Source organism: Amblyomma maculatum, chromosome 1 (assembly GCF_055883805.1).
Source record: "Amblyomma maculatum isolate TAMU_Amacu chromosome 1, ASM5588380v1, whole genome shotgun sequence".
Taxonomy (NCBI): domain Eukaryota; kingdom Metazoa; phylum Arthropoda; class Arachnida; order Ixodida; family Ixodidae; genus Amblyomma; species Amblyomma maculatum.
Window position 1 is genome coordinate 117686540 of NC_139344.1, and position 22230 is coordinate 117708769.

The 22230-nt window shown below is 46.4% G+C and overlaps 1 long non-coding RNA gene across 1 annotated transcript in view; it reads right to left on the bottom strand.

The window, feature by feature from the left end:
- LOC146203689 (uncharacterized) overlaps positions 1-22230 on the bottom strand; it is a 58602-nt gene that overhangs the window by 31034 nt on the left and 5338 nt on the right. Inside the window, exon 2 of the long non-coding RNA XR_014703900.1 lies at positions 483-589. This is a non-coding gene — a long non-coding RNA (uncharacterized LOC146203689). The remainder of the gene's footprint in view (positions 1-482; positions 590-22230) is intronic.

Below are 22230 nucleotides of genomic sequence, written 5' to 3' on the forward strand. Positions count from 1 at the left end.
AAACGCCCTTATATTAAAGCTAAAGAATGCTTTCTAAACAGTCCCAAAATATAGCAATCAACTTCCTTACAAACCAATGCCTCAACCCACCCTCAGTTGAACGTATACGTATTGGAATGTGGATGACTATAGCTAAATTGCACCCTACATGTCAAGCCTATGCTTTCTATAAACGGTTCAACTTTTGAATTTAAATCTTTCTTTTGATGTGGATCAAAGCTCTGCAGTTGCCCAGTTGAAGCGGGTGTAAGGAGCAATGTTTTGAAATTAATTGTAAAGAAAGTGACCGTAAATATATTCTGCGTCCATAAATTATGGCCGCGTTTTGATAAAAGCAAAACACAAAATACACTCGTGTGCTGTTCGATGTTAGTGCATGTCAGAGCTCCTCAGGAGGTCGAAATTATTTCGATCCCCTCACTATGGGGCACGTCATTGCTTGAGTCGAATCGGGGTGGTAAGCCCCACACACCCCTACCTACCATGCAGGGTGTGACCGGTGAGGAATCGCTATCTTGATCCATGTTGGCATGTAACTGTCTTCACGTTGCGTTAAAAGACCATCCGAAGTGGTTCCTTATCGCAGGGGCTGCAAGTGAAAGAATCAGTTTTCATTTTTCATTAACTTCGCTTGAAAGTTGAGTTCAGACATGCTTCGCGCCGACCTCGCTTATTAGATTCCGGTCGAAAGTTGACACAACACAAATGAGAGGGAATTGACCGTTCACAAAGCAAATTACAAACACAACTGCATGAAATCATCTGCTGATCGGGGCACCGGCTAATTTAAAGGCGGTGGAAACCACCGCGGTGTCTCAGTGGCTTGGCCGTTCGGCGGGATCAATACTTTGATTTAAAAAAAAATAAAGAAAACATAATCACCCTGCGCTGTGCAAGGATCAGCGTGTTTTAAAGAGCTCCGTGTGATCCAAGTTAACTCTCATGCAGTCTTCCGCTGCAGCGTCCCTCAAAGCCCACGTGCCGCTTCGGCGTGTTAAACTCCACGCATTTCCCGCCTTTGTAAATGCAGCCTTTTTGTTCTTATCCTGGCATTTAATTATACATCGCGGTCGAATGCTGATTAAATATTGTATTGTATTGTTGTTGCATCAGCTCTTAAGAACGCCGGCACATGCGCGGGAAAATTTGTTAGGAATAAAGTAAACGACGTCCACTAATCCATGCCATCATGTCATCCTTTTTTCTTGAGCCCATGAGAGGCCGATGAACATAAAGAATCGCAGCACATTTTCTTTTTAGCCTGCGCTATCATCAGCCGCTTAGCACTTCATGATATTTTACAAGTTTATGGATACTTTGAAAAGAATCCCCTTCTGTGAACTTTACATTGACGCCCTATCCTGACCAGCGTATGAGTGACAGTGGGGGTTACGTGCTTGCAGTGATTTAACATCGCAAGTTGGGGTAGTTGTACAGATTCGTTGTTAGCGAGCACAAAAGAAAAAGACAAAAGGAAAGGCGACACAACACAAGCGTTCTTCACTGCGATGTGCTGTCGACCTCATAAAGGTTTTGGATCTGCTTCTGCTGTCCATTGCTATTAAGTCGAAAGGACTTTGTGTGGAAGCAACACAAACCTGACATGCCCCACTGTTCCTGAGCGAGATACCTGGCAGTTCGCCGTGTCCAGTACCTTCAGCGGCATCTTTCTTTGTTGAATATTTGATGGATCGATTTCTTGCGCTGAATCTGGACGAAGTATTGCAGTTTATAAAGAATGAAAATCTATGCCGATGTCTCGATTTCAACGTCGACACGGTGATGTCTTCGGTTCTCTTCCTCGTAATGCCTGGTTCGAAAGTGTGAAGCGCTGTATCGTTGAAGTATGCGAACAACTTGGGGATTAACCGTGAAAGGGTAGGTCTGTTGAACACTTTTTGGACTATTATCATTTTGCCTGATGTGAACTTTTTTTTTTAACGGTTCACTGCATTTTATGTACAAAGCTCAGGCGTTTAAATCGGATCCAAGGTTGCTACCACTGTTTGTGATATTTTCTGTGCAGAGTTAAACAATGTATCAACTCAAAGCTCAGTGACCATTTTCGTATATTTGGACATGCTGGTGATTTTCTGGTTTTTATTCAAGCGGACAACTTCAATCACCGCGTCGTTCATGTTTTAAAACTTTTCTCAAGAAATAGCTCAACTGACATTTCCTCAATCTCAAATCTCAATTGCAGTTTCCTTCCCGATCATGTTTGTTGACATTTTGCCCCCAGGAGCTTTAAGCCACAGATGAATCATTCTTCTCCACAATCGAAAATTGTAAAACATGGTGAGATCAGTTCTCGAGAAATGATGCTCGCACACTGCTGGAAAAGTGATTAATGAACAGCTAACGAGGTTGAGGGCGTCCGGGTGTTTTATACGGTTCTATCGAGCATCTATCAAACTGGTAAAACATTATGAAGTGCGAAGTGGCTGATGAGTGATACAGGCGTACAAAAAAAAATGTGCCGAGATTTTTTATGTTCATCGACCTTCTCATTGGCTCAAAAATGGGGGATGTGATGGTGTGGATAATGGACGTCGTTTACTTCATTCCTTTAAAATTTTCCCGCGCTTGTGCCGGCGTTCTTCCAAAAGATAATGCAACAATAAATACAATCTTTATTGAGCATTCTTCCACTATGTACAAAAGAAATGCCAGGACAAGAACAGGAATACTGTATTTACATATACAGAAGTGCTATTTCTGCCTACACTACCGCCCCTTCTCACCCTGTCTACCCAAAAGGCAGCAGCTTGCCACCTACCATATCTCCTTAAACTTTCGTACCCTTCAATTTACTCCATTGACTACCCTCATTGCGGGAAGCGGATAACTCCCACCACATATGGGCGTGAAGTTGCTCTTCCTCTACTCCCCAACCCCTGCGTGGAGGATCGGAAAGCTACTCTGCAGGCCCCTGCCCAGAGCGCCAGCAATGCCTCCCCGTCACAAAGTAACTGTCTCCTCGGCCAACGCGACCCTGGACTGAGGGCCCCCCGCGAACAAAATAAAGTATGTTTATTTCTCCTCGTCACGGGTCGTCATGATAATTATAACTTCTGTAGCAGTATTAAAATATTTGAACAGGACTTTGGGTGGAAAACACTAGCACACCACCGATTACCTGCAAAACTAGAACTTTTTTCCGAATTTGCTCTGGTCTCAAAGGAACGAAAAAAAAGTTGTACCTTTTCCCTCCCCACTTCATCTCTAAACGATGTGATCATGAGCTGAAAGTTCATGAAATACACTGTCGAGTTGATGTCTACAGTAAATTTTTTTTTTTTTTTATGCTTCCGAGCACTGAAATAGGCTTCCCAAGAGCATTGGTGAATGAAAAGGTGTTCAGAGTTTGTCTTTATAATCATACAGTGTGCCGTAGATGCATATACCGTTTACCTCATTTCTTTTGGGTGGAATTGCGCTTCGTGTTAGTGTACCCATTATATTTACTGGGTTATGAATTTTGCACCGCGGCACCCTGACGACCGTTTGCCGTCGAGATGATTTGTTGGTATTACCTATGTTGCTTTTTCTTGCTTTTACCAACTGTGCTTACCTGTTTCAGGCTTTTTTCACATATTCATTAAGACGTGTTCTCTTCCAATTGTCCCCCCACCCTTGCAATAATTCCCTTGAGGTGCAGGAGGTATCTGTATAAATGAAAATAATACCTATTACCTCACACGCAACCACTGAAGATTCCCGGTTCAAAATTCTCGTTTATTAGTGCCCATGTGTGCTGCCACCCACTGGTGATAAAGAGAAGCGCTGTGCACAGCGAAGCGCTTTGTCTTGCACAAATGACGCGGCAGTGTCAATGCACTGCGCCTGAAACTGAAACCGCTGCCCGCTAATGTAGCCTCCTCTACTACAACTTTTGAAGCGAAATAACGCGAAACACCCCGCCGTGGTGGTGCAGTGGTTTGGGTGCTAGGCTACTGTGCCTAAGCGCTTTTCAATGGAGGCGAGAAGCTAGGCGCCCGCGTGCAGTGCGATGTCAATTGATGTTAAAGAACCCCAGGTGATAGAAATTTCCGAAGCCCTCCACTACGGCGTCTCTCAAAGCCTGAGTCAATTTGAAATGTTAAACCCCACAAACCAAACCAAAATAACATGAAATCGCACATTGTTACAGAGAAACAAATACAGGTTGATAGTATACAGACAAGGGTCCCAAATTCACGGGCTGCGAATGGAAACTTGGTTGAATGTTACATATAAAGCCTGAAGTTAAAAGCAGTTAGAATATTACAAGAATTTACAAAAAAATTACACAAGTATTAGATACCAGACCACACATGGTCTTCAAACAAAGCTAAAACAAACACACAAAAATATAATAACTTACCAACAATCTCGGTCAACTAGAAAATCATTCAGGTCAGTGTCGAATGCAATTATTTTAAAGAGGGCGATATCGAAATCCAAAATGAAATGGCTGCAAATAATGATTTAGTTTTGCTATAATTCATGTAAACTTTCGGAAGCAGACTATTCTGGCTACCTAAGCAAGTGCAGTTAGTGTCAATAACTTGGTCACATGAAGTAGTAAGAATTCAGGTTGTCGAGCTGTTTGATGCGTATAACAAGTAATGTGTATTGGGATAGCTGTAATCAACAGGTAATATTAGACATTTTTTTAAGTAATGAAAGAACATTGGGGACAAATACGTATATTTAGTTTATAGTTTATGGGTTGAACGTCCCTAAATGAATCGGACCTTGAGAGATGCCGTTGTGGAGGGCACCAGAAATTTCGTCCACCCAGGGTATTTAAACGTGCACAGACATCGCACAGCACATGGGCGCCTGGCTTTCCGCCACCATCGAAATGGGCCTAAGCACTGCGCCACCGATGAAGTCAGAATACCTGTTAGTGGCAATGCGGATGGCCTGAATTTAACGCAATAGCGTTATAAAGCTTCTTCACATGACGTCATTGCAGCTTCACTGTCAACCATGGTGTGCACAACACGACACCAGAGAGGGTGAAAGAAAGAGGGAGAGATGGCTTACGGCAAATCATTACACGGCACCGGTGAAATCCCAACTCTGGTTGGACGGCGTCACAAAGCATCTCAAATTACGGGCAAATGAGCGGAGCGCAACAGCGAGGAAGATGCTAAACCGGCGCAGACGCGTCGGAATCATTTTTGAATGCTTTCAGTATGGTGGCTAGGTGATTGGATGTGCAGACTGGTGTGGTTCACTCCCGCCTATTTTTCATGACGCGGCGGTGGCGCCGCCCAGCTCGCGTCCATTCTCTCCTGCCGTCGCCATGCAAGACTGAAAGTGACTCACTTCAATTTTCAAGCACATATTAGTTTATTGCGAACAAACTGTTTTTCCGAGGATTATAATGGGGCATGATAAATTTACATCAGCCGATGGGCAGAGTTTAAAGCAGTTTGTTACGTTCACTCGTTGCTGGGTTTCCTCTATTTCAGGTGAGCGACTCCAAATACCGCGGCTTTACTTCCTCGTTCTTGATATTTTCTTTCTTCTCGCACCGTCAAAAGACCATATCGAAATTATGACAGTGTTCAACATTAATTGCGAATAAATGAAAATTAATGAAAGTATAAGCTTCCTTTGAAAATGGAAATAAGCTAAACTACAGAAAGTGCAGTAAACGACACGCATACAATGTTTTTATGTCAACAAACACACATGCAAACACGATGACACACATGCAAACAAACGGGCCCATGCGTCGTTCAAAGCACGCGTGTCAAGTTCAGATTTTTTTCGCGCATTCTCAAGGGTAAGGTTCCTGTTTTTCAAACTACCGGGACCCTTTTTTAGATAGGCGAAGAATCAAGAATGACTTATCAAGAACACCAATGCCCGGACCTAGGCTCCCTAGCTGGAGGGCGGGTTCGTAGTCAGGGGAATGTCCCGATCACTTCAATATCGCGCACTTGCACACTCTCTCACTCCTGATGACACGCCCAACGAATGTGTTCGGACTTGTGGGTGGGGAGAACATATTCGCAGCGGTCAAGACAGCGGCACAACAATCGCTCCGCATATGCCGGTGACCCAAGTCTGGGTCAAAGCCGACGCACGCCATTGGCACGGAGAGGGAGAAACATGGGCGGAAACAGTCGCTTTGGTCTCACGCCCACCTACCCAGAGAGGGGAGAATACCCGCGCAGCCGCAGAGTTACTGGAACAGGCCCTTTCGTTCCCGACCATTAGCTTGCCAAGCTATTCGACCAGTCAAACAATACCGCACGCCTATTCGACTTGTCTGTGCTCCTGCTCCAAGTCTCGTCTCGCTGTCGCCGTCCTCCACAGCTTTCAGCTCGACGGCTCCTGGCTCCGGCCGGCGTGGCCTGAGGCGACTGCTTCCCTGCTCGACCCACAGTCGCCGTCCTTACCACCTTAAGCCACACAGGCACGTTCATGCGGCTTGGTTAGAGTGGGGTGTAAATAAGACGAAGAACAGTGTTGCAGTGTCTCAATCGTAGTAACTTGTCTCCGGCGCCTCTCGCGCTGAAGCTGTGGCCTGAAGCTGGTTGTTCTACCCTGCTGCGTCCACAATACTGGCAGCGTTAGCTGCCTAAGTCCATAAATCCTATTTTCACTTGGTTGAGGTGCGTCCGAGGTCCCAAGTACCGTCCTCACACTGGGACTTTGCAGCCCAATGCTACCCAGCCCAATGAAACAGCCGACAAAACTGCACCCAGCTCCGCCAGTCATCTGTACCGGCACCCTGCGTCAACGGGACACCCATACCTTCAGCAGTAGCAGCGACGACGATGTCGACGATTGGTTGTCCCTTATGAACGACTGAGCCGTCATAACAACTGGGATGATTAGAAGCTCAACGTTATTTTAGAGCGCCGCTCTTTGGCGCCCGTTCCTAAGTTTCGCTTCGTCATCACAGTCATCGTCGCCGTTGTCCCTCGTAACCAGCTCCGCAGCCGGGGCCACTCGCACTCCCTCCCCACCTTCCTTCGTCCTCCGTGGCAGCGACCGCGCGTGTTCTCCAATTGTTGCGCGTGCTTCGGCTGCCACGCATCGCCGCTGCGTGTACCCCTCCCCTCTTCATGCATGGCGGCGACGGTGTTCACCGGTTGCCGAAGCGCTGGCTTGCTATCAGCAGATCACGGTGCATACATCCGAAGCCGAAACGTCAGCGGCATCAGTTAGTCACTGTTACCACTTCGCCGCGCAATGTTCCTCTGGGCCCACGCGCTGCCTCCCACAACCTCCCGATAACGTAATAGCTCTTCATTTCTCTGACCACGAAGCTTTCTTTATGGCAGTCAAGAACTGTTAATGGAGTGCTTCTCGGAGGAATATGTGTGAAAAATTAAAGTTGTCTGTATTTGTACATACATGTCTTGTACGAAATATTTGCCTCAGTTTACCGAAAAGGTGACACAGCTGATGAGCTGCGCTCAAATTTCGCATTAGGAAGTAACGTAATCGTCGGCAAATTTTTGTACTTAACAGCGTAGCCAATTTGTAGTTTAGGAACCACGAGTCCAACAACACTACTTTCCTTACCTTCAAGGCAACATTTTCTGAAGTCTTCGGCCACCCACCGTTCGCAAACTCACGCGGAGCAGCATCTTCAGTATCGAGCCCAGATGGCCGGTGAAACGTTCACGAGTTATATTGAGGGCGTTGTTCGCTTGTGTCGCCGTATTAAATACCCTACCATGACAGAGACCGATAAAATACGCCATGTCCTTAAGGGCATCGATGACGGCGTCTTCAACATACTCCTGGCCAAGGGTTCCAGTACGGTCAAGTCAGTTTACAAACTATACCAAAGCTTAAATGAGCTGCGCAAGAAGAGTGTTTTGGTTCGCCACCCGCTTGATGCTTTGCTAGCTGGACGTGCCACAGAGCGAGACCCCCCCCCGTCTAGCCTCTCAGAAGAAATCAGGGCTTTTATCTGTGAAGACGTCGCTGAACAGCTGTCTATGCTACCGCCTGTAACCTAGTCACCACCTGGCTTTGCTCTGGAGTTTGCCATGCAGTTCTGCGACATGTTTCAGATGCCCTCCCTAATTATGGTCCTCTACCATCTCCGGTCGCAGCTTCATTGCCGTTTACTGCCTTTACAATCCCGTCCCCTTTTCTTGCTACGCCGATGCGTTACACTTCAGTATTCGTGCCGGCATCAGTGAACGTACTTCGTCGCACATATGCTTAAGTCGCTTCACGTTCAGCTCCTGCACTTACATATGCTTATGGTTCGCTTTCATATGTTCGGAACCAAAAGGTTTAGATCATCCTCTGCCGCAGATCACATCTCCATGGCGCGCGTAAGACAACAGCCCTATTTGCTATGCATGCGGCATCCCTGGACACATTGGTCGCTATTGCCGGAGCCGCATATCTATGGCCATTGCTGTGCGTCCTGTGCCACCTTATTCGGCTCCCCGATTCCCAGTCCCACCAAGTTCGTCACCAGTGTTCTCTGATCGTCCGGACTTCCTCCATCGCCGCTCGCCTTCACCATGCCGCCGCTCCATTTCACCCATGCGCCGATGAACTGCTGCCGAGCTGGAAAATTAACCGCCGCAGTTCTCGAGGCACGAGCTGCGTACGGGACGAAAATTCAGTCTTTGTCTTGCTCCCGCGAATCTTATTGCCGCCACTGTTGAAGGTGTTTATACTCTTTTGCTCGTCGACATTCGTGTCGCCTGTCATAGGCCAATCTCTGCTGCTCCCTCCAAAAGGTGAGCACGCCTTTCGCGGACTATCGTTTCGTACCGCATCTGCTCAAAATATACAGCCGAGAACTATCTCCACTGCTCGGGCTGTCATTGCTGGCACCTTGATCCTCGTCGAATTCGTCCTCTTTCCCACGAGTTCTCATGGCGTCATTCTCGGCTAAAATTTCCTGTCCCAGCATCATGTTGTGATTGACTGCGCTGGTCCTCAAGTACAGCTCTCAGGACCTAGTTATGCACTGTTCGATGCCCCGCACAACGAGCTATGTCCTAATTGTGCCCCCAAACCCCTCGTCGATCATAACACATCTCACCCATTTTTAACACTGTTTGTTGTTTCCCTCTCTGCCTCTCCTTCCACTGACGCTACAGTACTCTTATTTTTCCTTGGAAGTTCCGCTTGCTGTTTGCCGTTCTTGACATGCATAACGGCATTAGCACATTTCTGGTGGCTGATCTTCGCACGTCTCCAGCTACGTTGGTTCAAGGGGAGTGCTTTGACTGCATGGGGGGAGCTCATGAACCTGCTGTTAGACTTGAATGACGAATGATGTCTCAATCTCTGCTTGCCAAGTTGATGCTTGGACTCTAACTCGGGTTGCTTCCAATCCACTGCAGCGGAACCTTTTCACCATTCTCTAGAGACAATGCTCAAGAGCCGCACAGCCACGAGCAACATCTCAACATTTTACACCAATTCCACTCCTCGTTCCTACCCCCGCAATCTTTCTTGGGCCTGACGACGACCGTTTCTCATCCCATCAATACTGGCACTCACCCACCTCTCCACCAGAGGCCGTATCATGTATCCCCTAGGAGCGCCGCGTCATCGCTGAACGAGTAGACAGCATGCTGCAATACGATGTCATTCAAGAATCCTGTAGTCCATGGAAGTTTCTTGCGGCCTTAGAAGGAGAGGTCAATGCGCTTTGGTGTTGACTATAGTTGCTTTAACAAAATTACCCGGCGAGAGGTGTACCCCCTCCCCAAATCGACGATACTTTAGACTGCTTGCTAGGCGTAAAATTTTTTCTTCCTGGATTTGTGCTCCTGGTATTTGCACGTATCCTTGGATGTGGCTGATCGTGCGAAGACCGCCTTTGTTACCTAGTACACACTGTAAGAATTCATGTTATATCATTCGGACTCGGTATATACCACTGCCACATTCGAAAGAATGATGGACACCGTACTGCACGACCTCAAATGAAAAATCTGTTGGCGCTATCTATGATATCGTCTTCTCAAATGGTTTCCCCGTCCACCTGACTCGCCTTCACCATGTCTGCCTCACCCGCACCGGTTTTCAGCTAAACCTCAAGAAGTGCAACTTCGGCACCCGCCTGCTTGCAATACTTGGCACTCACAATGCTGTGCAAAGATAGAGTTCTACCTGATCTTAACAAGCTGTGCGCCGCTGCCGACTTCCCGAAACCGACCTGTCTGAAGCAACTGCGAAGCTTCGCAGGCTCAAACTGCTGTTGTTTGGTCCGCAACTTTAAACTCATCACAGCCCCCTCTTACTCAACTCACAAAAGGCATCACTAACCTCTCCTCTTGGACGCCAGCGTAAGACAATGAATTTACAAAGCTGCGCCATGTTTTGACGTCACAGAGAATCGTTCGTCGTCATTACCACACTGCCCATACCGAACTCCGTATCAATGCCAGCGGTGTCGGCCTCAGAGTGGTCCTCGCCCAGCACAAGCCTGGTTATTCCGAATGTGCTTTCGCCTATGCCAGCCGTACTCTTACAAAAACGGAGTCCAATTACTCATTTACAGAAGAGGAGTGCTCAACAATAGTGTGAGCTATCACGAAGTTCCACCCTTACTTCACGGGCACTCCTTCGAGGTAATTACAGATAACCACGCTCTGTTGGCTCGCGTCTCTCAAGGATCCATCTGACCGAGTCGGCCACTGGGCTTTCAGGCTTCAGGAATACAACATCCATGTAGTGTACAGCTCTAGCCGCAAGAACTGACGCCAGTGCTCTTTCTCTGTCCTCTGTGTGCTCGCCTGCACCGTCATTTCCGCTTGAGGCTTCCTTTACAGCCCTTATCGAGGATATTCCTTCTGAGCAACGACGGGATTCTTGCATTTCTCCTCTGCTAGTTTTACTTGGCACTACTACAGCGGCTACACATACTAAGGCACTCCGTCGACATGCCTTTCATTTCACCACCCGGGACGAACTGTTGCACCTTCGGAACTACAACTCAGACTGCAGAAAATGCCTGTCGTTCCACGCCCCCCCCCCCCCCCCCCCGCTCCAAGATTTGTGCCCGTCATCATACTGGCTCGCAAAGCTCTCATGCCTGCGTCCTGAAAACCTGCGATCGGATTCGTTTGATATATTACTAGAGAGGCATGTACAATTCTGTGCGCTGCTAGATTCGCTCTTGTACTGCCTATCACCAACGAAACACTTCCTCTTGCCACCAGGCTGACCCTCTGCCGTGTCCAGCTCATCATTTTAATCGCGTGGGAATTGATATTTATGATTATGCAATGCCGCTAGTAACTGATGAGAACCGCCGCCGTAGATCAACAGACCCGTTAAGCGGAGATCAGCACACTTCCAGCGGCGACAGCCGATGGGGTACAGTCATTTCATTCTCCGTCGCTTCGTTCTCCGACACAGCGACCCCCGAGAGCTACTGACAGAGGTCGTGTTTTCTGTCCGAAGTTGTCCAAGAGCTCCCATCAGCTTGTATATTCATTCATCCAGCTGCAACCGCGTACTATCCGCAAACGAACGGTCTCATGGAGCGGTTCAACCGTGCACTTCGGGACAAGCTATGTATGTTACATTTGCCGCTCCAACGTTCGCATACAACTGCTAACCAAGCAACAATGTGTTTTCGCCCTTCTTCCTCTTATACGACCCTGCGCCATCTTGTATCCTTGACACAATTTTGCCATACCATTTAGATGCCTCTGACTACAGTGCTTTGCCAGATATTGCTCAGAAGGCCGAGGAATGCAGTCAGCTATAGCTCGCATGCTTACCTCCGACACGCAAGGCTATTGCAAAGATCAGTACGATTGCGATCCGCCTGCTCCGACGTACTCAGCCAATAGGTTTGTTTGGCTATGGGTTTCTGCCACCAGCAAATTTGAAACAGAGTACCATGGGCTTTACCACGTCTTGGAACACACGTCCCCGGTAAACTACATCGTCGAGCCAGTAACCCCTTTTCCAACCACCGTCGTCGTGGCAGTGAGGCTGTTCATGTTTGTCGCCTCAAGCCATATTGCAACCCTCTTGTCATCTCTTCCTCTTGAGTTGCCAGGATGGTGACTCCTTCAAGCGGGGGCCATATTTTAAGGAACACAAAGAACACTCAGTGCCACGCCACCTCTATCGTTATCGTTTGTCTCCGGCGCCCATCTGTCGTGCTGACACAGTGGCCTGCGGCTAGTACACGGTTCTACTCTGCTGCGTCCGAAGTACACACAGCTTTAGCCGTTCCACCATGTCCGTAATCTTCTCTTCAGGGGTTTATATGTGAACTGATGGCCTACACTCTTGCGCCATGCCCCTAAAAGCAGAGTTAAGTGTCCCCTAATATTCTGGATATGTTGTACAGATGATATGTGAATTGGTAAGTGCTACCTCGAGCAACAATTTATAATTGATGTGACTAAGAGTGAAAAACAAAGTACAGAAGTAGGAATGTGTGCTGAGGAAAATGAGGAAGCTATTTAATCAGCACTCGAATACCAATGCGCACTTCACTTTCAGGTAAGTGATGTGGGAAGACAACTGAAGTGTATGCTCTAAAACAATACCTAGAGAATTAGTGCCCTCGAAAAAGTGATTGTGTACGGTTTTGTACCCGAATTCTTGCTGCTTTAGGCATGGAGGCTAATTCGCGAAGGATATTCTCATTTGTGAGAGTCAAATACCTGGCGTAATCTCGCTCTGATTACCTTATTTCCTTCCCATGTGAAGCTCAGTTGAAGACACACACTCTGTGGTGACTACAGGTACAGCTTTGCGTTCGGCTCTAGAGCAGAAAGGATTGAATCTCTGCCTCGGAGGTGTGAACATGGCAGAGAACACTCTTTTACCTCTCACGACCTTCGTCCCAACGCTGTTCAGATGTCCGCTGTCAGTGGGGTAGTTACAGCGCTTCAGACCGTCATAGCACTCAGTTCGTATTAGTATTGTAGCATCACGACAAGGTGATTGCGCGCAACTCTCTACTATGCCCTAATTATCCCATTTCTCGATTGTAAGCTACGGCTGCAGGCTCAGTTCAGTTCTTTCATTTGCTGGCAGCGGTAATCAACTGTACACGTTAGAAAAAAGTCACCGATTGCCATTACAATTCCTTCATTTGAAATGTAGCTTATTTCCGATGTCAATTGCAGTTCATCAAAAGTAACAATTGCAGAGTGGCATTTTAAAAATATTTCATTCTTATTTAACAATCGAAACAACGCAACTACAACGAAGGACCAAAGAAAACATTTCTTTTCCCTGGTCCTTCATTTCAGTTGGTTACGCCTGTCTTGTTTGTAAACAAAGTCGTAGTCATAAGCGCACAGCTTCAGGCACCATCTCACCATGTGAGGTGATAGAACTTGTGGAAGCAGCTTCTTCGATTCTAGAATGCCAATTGCTGGTAATCTGTAATGGCCATCACACGTTTTGCAGTTATATATTTATGGAAAGGATCAACAGCGAATATTCCCGCAAGTCCTTCTCGATCCCATTGTGCATAATTTCTTTCTGCCTTGCCGAGCGTTCGGGATGCAAATGCAATGGGCGCTTCTCTTCCGCTCTCATCAGGCTATGACAACACAATGCTGACTCCGTAAAGCGAAGCGTCGCACAATAGGAGAAGCGGCATTCGTTCGTCGTAATGGGCAAGCACAGTGGAGTCTCGAATGAGCTTCTTTAGCTTTTCAAATGTGTTTTGGTGCTCCTTCCTGTGTGTTCATTGTTTCTTTGTGCAAAAGCCTTTACAGTAGTAAGGCCACTATAGCTCTGTCCTTGAGGAGTGGTTGTAAAAATCAAGCAACCCTAAGAATGCTTGGGGCTCAACTTTCGTTTTTGGCCCTGGAGCATCCATGATGGCCTTAAACTTCGCTCCAGTTGTGTGCACCCCTTGTACATCAAGGCGGTGTCCTAGCAACTCCAGACAGCAGACGCCAAACTGACATTTCTCTTTCTGAAGGTGCAGACTGATGCTGTCCACCAATCTTGACAGCACATGGTTTAGTTCATTATGCTGTTGCGATGTTTCCACAGATAATTATGTCATCAAAGTATACGCTGCTGTGCAGAATTCCGGCGAGAGTTGTCTCCATTATTCGCTGGAATATTGGCTGTGCTGCTGAAGTTCTGAATGGAAGTCTTGAATGCGTAACAGTCCATTCATGGTGTTCAGTACTTTTGGTCAGTACTTTTGCAGTGTTTTCAGTTACTACGAGCTACTGTTGGGGTTGAAATAGATCATGCGGTCCGAACAAACATTTTTACACCTCTGAGAGTAGCCAGTGCCTCTTCAGTTGCGGCCTAGAAGAATGCGCCCGCTGCCTAACATGACATGCAGTGAAAGGACGTCGTCCTTTGACTTAGGCAGAATTTTCAGTAGCGCCAACGAGGCTCAAATACTCTCTTAACCAGGTGTGAAGGTTTAAGTCTGATTGCACCAGAAGTAAAGGTATTGTAGGGCAGTTCTGCGCGTAGGTGTCCTTACTGATTAGCGAAAATGCTGCGCCAGAATCAACCTCGGACTCCAACATCTTGCCGTTGACGCGCAGCAGTAGCATGAATTTTGGACATGCTTGTAGGCTCTTGACAGTATTCAGGTCCCTTGCTGGCCTCTTTGGCGAATGTACCATGCTTGTATACTGTGGCATGCAGGCTTAAGATCGAGATGATGTGTAGCAGTTTTGCATTGTTTTTTCTTTGCAATGCAAACTTTTTCGATCTGTCCGATTTTCTCGCAAAAATTGCATGCAGCACTGCCAAACCTGCACTCACCCGGGTAGTGCGAGCCATGGCATCTGTAGAATCGCGCTTTGCGCGCAGTATGTGGTTCTCCCTTTGCGCCTCTTTCCTCTGGCTTGTGTTGTGCGCTTTTAGGTTTTCTGCTTTCAACCTTATGCTCTTGCTGCGGGGCAGCGCTATTTCCATCTTCTCGGTGAGGTCGAAGGCCTTCCAGAACATGAGCTCTTTCGGCGAGCAGACGCTGTTGAATGAATGAATGAATGAAAACTTTATTGGTTCTTTAAGAAGTAGTAGCGGTAGAGGAGAGGCGGTCGTGAAGCCTGTGTCCGTTTTGGCCGCGGGTGGGCCCCTAGTTCAGGGCTCCACTGAGTCGGGCCACCTCGCTTGCATGTGCTATGAGTGCCCTTTGGGCCTCTAGCTCGCAGCTGGTGAGCCGGCTCTCCCATTGCCTATATCCCTGTATCCCTGTAACTCAGCAGCACGAGAAATGGGTCTTGTGTCTTCTCAAGAAGCTCCTACACAGTCCGCAGAGCGTGCTCCACTTACCACTGGACTATGGGTACCTACGGCTGCTCGTTTTGTGCTCGAAACAGCAATCGCGGACAAACTGAGCGAACTTCAAACTGAGGTCCATTATCCGTCCTTACACCGAGAGGAATGCCGGACCGGGCGAAGACAGACTTCACTGCAGATATGGTTAGCTGAACCACAGGAAACTGATAATAGTCCACAGTGACTATATATAGTGAATTTACCGTGAAACAGGTCAGCTCTTATCTCTTCCCAAGGACGAGCTGGTAGAGTTGACAAGTGGTTCGGCTGGTTATGCCCTTGTATTGGCGACTGCACTCAGACGCAATGGTTCCAATTTAGCTTCCTTTTTTGCGCAATCGACAAACCTCCGCAAAGTGCCCCTCTTTGCTGAGAAATTGCCGCGGTACTAGCAGGCTGGGCATTCAACGCGAGGATGAGCAGTGCAGCCGCTGAAAGAACACGTATCAGTTTAGCCCGTAGGGCTGCAAGTTACCCAGCCTCATTCTTTAGCAGCTGCAAACATGGGTGTAACGCTAGACTTGGTTCCACGCTGCTTGCATCCGACACCGAGCTTGGCAGCATCCAAGTTCACACCTGCCGATGTCTGGCTTATGGAAGTGCGTTCCTTGTCCGCGTCTTCCACTTGCCGTACTTGCACCCATGCTTCTTTGTGCGAAAGCTTCGAGTTGCGAGCAAGCTGGTCCGAGAGGTGTGTGTTTGCCAGGCCTACAACCAAGCGATCTCTGACAAGGTGATCCTCGACCGCGTACGTGCCATATTTCGAGCGCTTGACAAGATGCATGAGCTCAGCATAAAATGTGTCGACGCTCTCTCCTGGCTGCTGCACACAACGATGAAACTTGGTACACTCGTAAACTTCGCTCGCTGGGTGTACAAAGTGGTCCTCAAAGCAACCTACGATATCAGAATAGGATGTGTCCGAAGAGAATGAATGCAAAAGGCACCGCGCCTCGTGACCCATCCAGTAAAGCAGCAGGTGTATCTTCTTCAGGCACCGCTGAAATGCCAGAAGCGAAGGCGTAGTTTTCATACTGGGCTAGGCAAGAGGGCCACAATTCCGTGTCTGAGAAGTCGAAGACCTCAGGCTGGCGCAGAGCAACGCCGCGCTACGAAGCCTGGTCATTCGATTCTGTAGATACCTCGTCCGTACTGTCGGAGTCTCCCTTGCTGTTCATTGTGCAAGTTGCCGCTAGTGGCTGGAGCTACGCAGCTCCACGACGCCGTTACACCGATCCCACTTCTGACACCATGTGAAGTGACGTTTAGGCCTTGTGAGGTGACGGTGAGGAGCGACAGAGACGACCCACTGGCACGAGTGACGGAAAATTAATGTTTAATCACATGTCAATACAATCAGATCCAATGAACACATAGAGGGCGCTGTCGTCCAGACCCGAGGTGGAAAGTCCTCTAGCGACCTCTAAACTACCTCTGTCGTTAATACATCGCCATCACCTTAATCATCACCGCTATCGGTGACTATACTATTATCATAATCATCAAATATTGTATCTGCGACTATACCACTTGTCTGACACGGGATTCAACCATTCCGGGCGCGATTTCGCTCTCACCGTCTTGGCAGCGCCTGACAGGTAGGCTTTGTCAAGAGGTCTCGCAACGTCGCAAGGTCCACCGACCAATCACTGACCAGCATGTCTTCTGCCAGCTTTCATATGTCAGGCCTCCGTTGTCGTGCATTTGAATAGCTACCTTCCTGCACTAAGATTTCGCATAATTATGTCTACAATTCCTGCTTAGACATATCTCATCACAAGTCATCGCCTCAGTGGCGCCACAGTTGGGCACTCGACTAGTAAGCCGAGAGACCAAGGTTTGATTCCGTTTTTGGCAGCCGTGTTTCGGTGGAGGCGAAGCACAAGATAGGAAAACCGAAAAGAGGAACCGGAGAGAGGATAACCGATGGTCGCTTAGGTTAACAAACTGGATTTCAAGAGAAGAAAAGCATAGCAGGAGGCGGCAGAAAGTTAGGCAGGCGGATTAGGGTAAGAAGTCACCATTATTCTTTTTGTCATTACTACTCTTTACTTCGCATTTTAGTCATTTCTAATGAATTGTAGTCGTTACAAGTCGTCATTTACTCATTACAAGTCAATAGCAGTCACTTTGTTATTACAACGTCGTTACTTCTACTGAATTATAGTCATTACAAGTTGTCGTTATACACATTTGTCATTACAAGTCATTAGCAGTCATTTTTGTCATTACAACTTGTGGGGCCCCACAGCCCCTTTTAGTGTTTCAAACTGCGGGCGCTTTTTTCTGTTTGTGTTGGTGTCCTACCGGGCAGCGCGAGTATGCATGAGCGAGTTGCCTGGAGCGGGGGCGGCATGTTATCGGCATGCTATTGGCGCGAGACCGAGGGTAGATAAGTGCGTTGGAAGCATGGCTCGGGGCTTTTTCGCCGGGCGGCCGGCCAGCAAAGGGTGGCGAGGCTGCGTCCCAGGCCGGCAGGATGTATACGGACGACGGAGCGGGGTCCTGCCAGACGAAGACGGAAGCGGTGCCTACAAGAATGCTTAAGGAGTATTAGCTTGAGTGCTGCCATGCGAGAAGCAATGCTTTTGTAGCGTCGTAAACGCTTTGGCCCTATTACTCGCCCTATCCGTACCGCAGTGTGTTTTGTATTGCCGCGGTGAAGCCCTGACCCATGTTCCGTTTTATTCTGCATAGTCCATTGTCGCGCACTTCAACGGCACGTTTTCAGCACAGCTTTGACCAATGCCGTTTCTTTTTTTATTTTACACTTTTCTGTTGATCCGGAATAAACCGGTGTTTTTAGGAAAGACTAGGTTTTTCACTCGTCGGGCGAGACCATCGCTCGCGGACCCGTATTCTAGAAGGCGGAGCCTTCAAACTTATTGCTAAGCATATCAAGGAGTTTAGCCGAGCCAGTTGGTACATGATCGCTAAAAAAGAGCGCAATTCTACAGAACACAGGCAGTTGTGTTGATGGGTTGCTTGTGTAAGCAACCCATCATTTTATGCTATCAAAAAAGGAAATCAGCTATCTGGACCAACAACGACGATAAGGAGTGACAAGAGCACGGTTTTATGGCTTCGTTTTCAGGGCCTTATTCCTATTTATTGAAAGCATGCAATAAATTCTCTTCAGTTGTTAGTGAAGTGCAAACTGTTGTGTTATTCCCTGTGTCCTGTCGAAAGTGCGCTCATTTAGTGACCAAGCGTACTTTGCCATTTCTAAACAATTGTAGCAGTTACACGTCGTCGTTGGACTTATTGGTCATTACAAGTGATGAGTTCTCCGTTGTAGTCATTACTACTCATTACAAATCAATTGTAGTCGTTACAATTTCTCGTTAAGTACAGTGGTAATTACAAGACATTAGTTGTCATTTTAGTCATTCTTGGCCACCTGCGCATGGGTGCATGATGCACCTGCCCTGTGGATTTCTGCTGAAATCTCTAGTGTAATAATATGGACACCATCGATGTTGGACCCATCGGATTCTAATATCCAGAGGCATTGTTAACGCTTAGTTCGCCCAGGTAGGTCTAAGTTTATCAATATTATGTTTGTTCGAGCTGCCACGCCGCCGCCGCCGCGCTAAGCCTCGTCTCGATGCGACGCGGCTCGGTAGCAGCACGCATAGCCCAAGCTCTACAGTGGGTCAACGTGAAGACTTCGACTACAATTCCCCTCAGTGAAGAGGACTGCTCGCAAGCCCGACTTCGTCTCCAACAATAGGCCAAAGGCACTTACCGGGAACACAAGCTTTCAAAAAGTCGATGTGCCCTAGCCCAGTGAATTAATCCAGCTGTGGACTGTTGAGAGTTGCCTGGCCTAGAGTGGTGTTTTATTGTAGAGCCTTATGATTAAGACTATATAGTGGCTTCAAGAACAATTACTATCAATAAGGAAGCAGTAAACCGTCTTCCAAAACAGCTGACAGAAATGTTTACACCAATTTGATTTCTATTTTGCAGAATATTTTTTTCATGATCTTAACTGGTAACACGCACAATAAAGAAAGCATCTGCATGACAGCAATTCCATTCAATGTCCCGAAATGTGGCTCAGATCCCAAAATCTGCTTTTGTCAGAAGTGCTCTCCATGGTGTGGCTTTGCATGATGTGAGAGATGTGAGAGCAGCTATAGTCATATGGTAGCTTGATTTGGAAGCCAGTGAATAAAGATATGGAAATCATATCTTGATGCAAACAATGCGGGTAGCTGTTTTTCAACACTACCTACAACTTCAGAACTGATGCTTTGCTCCTGGGGCCAATAAATAAAGAAGTCATTAATTAGTTTTTACTAACCGCAGAAAAACCAAGGCAAATAGAAAACCACGGGAGACTAGGGCAATCAACTCAAAATAGTTCTTGGTTGGTTTCACTAGCCTAGACCACTCTACCTAATTTAATGTTTGATTAAATTTACCCGGGATACTTAGTATGCATGGTTTCCCGAAATAAAGATGGGTAACCTTTCCTCTTGTGGCCACCTTCAAGTAAAACGATCGAGACGCAGCTGTGGTCTTAACTGATATGGTGGAAGCTGATGTGCTGCCCCCCTCTTCTCCCCTCTCAGAAGCCTTCTAGCAAGTAAAATATTCCTGTGGTCATTTTTCAAATCAAGATATAAAGACCTTGGAAGCAGAACCCTATTATTAAAGCTATATAGCCATGTATACATGGACTGGACAGCACTGGGTCGAGTAAGCGAGGTCACCATTACTCGACACGCTTGGTGTCTACATGAACTCACTTTTTAGCGAGTAAATATAACAGTAGTGCATAGCATCGAGATTTGAAGTTATTGTGCAAGTTATTTACTCGTATTTGCTTTTGTTGCCTTTTACTATCGAGAGCTTCTATTATTTTTAATCGTTGATGAGGGCTAAAAAGCATTCAACTTTGCTGATGCTCCTTGCCGCTCCGGTGGCTTTTTGGTTCCAAAGTTCGCCTTAACTCGACTCCCCGACTCGACAGCGTCTTCATGCTTTTAGACAAGTGGGTCAAGTGAGTTAACCTACCTTTTGCAAGCGAGTTAACGCGACCCGCTACGTGCCTATTTTACTCGACCCGACTGCACATACATTTGATACATTTATTTATTTGAAGTGCATTTCATTTTTTACACTTCAGGAAGGAGGCCAAAAGGCATGATGCCTGACATGGGCCTTCCTCCCTGGGGGAAGCAAATTGCATTTGACACACGTATACAAAACAAGCAAATACAATATGTGTAGCGGTCATCATGACATCAGTTTCCACAAGCACATGAAACAAAATCCATTTCAAAAATAACAATACCTGAACCTAAGGTGTTCTGAATAAATAAGAAAAAAAAACAACAACATGAAACCATCACACGCCACGACTGCTGGCACAGCGATCTACGATGAACATACAAGAACGAAAAGCTCTACAGAGCATGTTACAGTAAATTAAGATTTCTTGAAAAGAAGCAATGATGAAATACAGGATGTTATGAAGGGAAAGAAAGGAAAAGAATCATGTTCACTGATATGATTACAAAGTATATCACAGGATGTACCAAAACGTCATGCAGTCAGCAGTGCAATCACTTTTCTCTTGTAAATTTTTTTACTTTTACATTGGTACAAGAGGTCATGGATATTTCTGTTTTCATTTAAAAGGGCAGTCATTTGATATCTAATCGTTTCAAACCCGTAATTCGTTCTTGCTTTTGGTGCTCTTATTTCCATATGCCGAAGGTGATATGGATTTGAATGAACCAAACAACTGTTTTTTTACTCGACAGGCTTACTCTACCCGACTGTCGAGTCCATGTATACAGGGCATATATTGTAAGCTGAATATAAAAATGATTATACATGAATATTGCTCACAGAACTGTTGTATGCAAAGCATGCGTTAAACATTTACTTTGTCATTTATTGTTCAACAATAAGTGCACGGTATAGTTTGATAAATACAAAGTAAGCAAGAAATCGTTTGTATTCTTTTTTTTGGTTAAAGGGAAGCCCTTTTGCTCCCTAGAACCAAACCCTGAAGCTGACCGTGATATGCAAAGAATTGATTACTTGGCACACATTATATTAACATGTCCTGCATGATATGGACCATGTCATGCTTTGCCAGGTCATAGTTACTTGAGGTGTAGATTTAAGGTTGCTATGCAAGGAAAACAGATCTCCACTTAGGTCACATTGCACATTGAAAAAACATACAACATGCAACAATGATCTCTTGAACAAACTAGCAGAAATTCTGCAACCTTTTTATCTACAATGGCAGATCCTTTGCTTCCCGCATCTGCTTGCGCTCTAAAAAGAGGCCTAAAAAATTGGCTTCATCAATGTTACTATTCAGAATTCTGTTGAATATGCCTCTTCAGGGACGTGAAGAGTGCATGCTGCATTTGTCACTGCTTTTACATAGATTCAAGAGCTATGCCAGTTGTAATTTTATCTCTAAAAATCTACTGCACAACATGCATTGTGCTCAATAATTAATGAAGTGCCATTCTTGATTGCCAGTGTAGTGCATTCGTTATATAGGTGGTAATGCACTGAGACTAAGTACATAGGTAGAGTCGGTATAAATAACGTCTGTGTCATATGCAATGCTCAAATAGTCCTGTAGTCCTTTATCAGCTGCTTTACAATGGAAGGGGGTGCATGCTTTTGGGATTATGACGAGAATAAGCAGCACTCTGAGGCCAATGTATATGAGGTGGGCAACTAAAGTGTGCATTACAAGTGCACATACACACTTCTTCCTGTGTTGTCAAAACAGCATCATGTCAGTATAAAGTCTACATCACATTATTTGAAATAAGTTGTCCAATGAACTTAACTCATCCAAGTTATAAAACAAGAAAGCAGATTTTAATCACAAGAATTTCCTAAATTTTTTTCTTTCTTTTTAACCAGATGTTTTTATGCTCAACATGGCTTAGATAGACCAAAGTGTCCATATGATGAGGCACCATTGCTTATGGTGAGCCTTTTTTCATG